General features: G+C 42.4%; 1 non-coding gene across 1 annotated transcript; it reads left to right on the top strand.

Moving 5' to 3' along the window:
• The first annotated feature begins 205 nt into the window (after positions 1–205).
• LOC112717013 (small nucleolar RNA R71) lies at positions 206–313 on the top strand. Its single transcript, XR_003160543.1, has one exon. It is a non-coding gene; the product is annotated as a small nucleolar RNA R71 (small nucleolar RNA).
• Positions 314–722: the final 409 nt, after the last annotated feature.

Here is a 722-nt window from a genome sequence, read left to right as displayed (position 1 = left end):
CTCCTTTCTTCTGATTCGTCCCATTGTTCACAGGATTCCTTTCAGAAGTGTACATGAATTGGTTATTTGCAACCATTTCAATGAGTTCTTGAGCTTCTGCAGGCGTCTTCTTCAGATGAAGAGATCCTCCAGCAGAGCTATCCAATGACATCTTGGACAGTTCAGACAGACCATCATAGAAGATACCTATGATGCTCCATTCAGAAAGCATGTTAGAAGGACACTTTCTGATCAATTGTTTGTATCTTTCCCAAGCTTCATAGAGGGATTCACCTTCCTTCTGTCTGAAGGTTTGGACTTCCACTCTAAGCTTACTCAATTTTTGAGGTGGAAAGAACTTTGCCAAGAAGGCATTGACTAGCTTTTTCCAAGAGTTCAGGCTTTCTTTAGGTTGTGAGTCTAACCATATCCTAGCTCTGTCTCTTACAGCAAAAGGGAATAGCATAAGTCTGTAGACCTCAGGGTTAACCCCATTGGTCTTGACAGTGTCACAGATTTGCAAGAACTCAGCTAAAAACTGATGAGGATCTTCCAGTGGAAGTCTATGGAACTTGCAATTCTGTTGCATTAGAGAAACTAATTGAGGCTTAAGCTCAAAGTTGTTTGCTCCAATGGCAGGGATAGAGATGCTTCTCCCATAGAAGTCGGGAGTAGGTGCAGTAAAGTCACCCAGCACCTTCTTTGCATTGTTGGCATTATTGTTGTTTTCGGCTGCCATGTCT

This window comes from Arachis hypogaea, chromosome 1 (genome assembly GCF_003086295.3).
Source record: "Arachis hypogaea cultivar Tifrunner chromosome 1, arahy.Tifrunner.gnm2.J5K5, whole genome shotgun sequence".
Taxonomy (NCBI): Eukaryota; Viridiplantae; Streptophyta; class Magnoliopsida; order Fabales; family Fabaceae; genus Arachis; species Arachis hypogaea.
The sequence above is the reverse complement of the archived record's forward strand: the minus strand, read 5'-3'. Positions and strand labels throughout refer to the sequence as shown.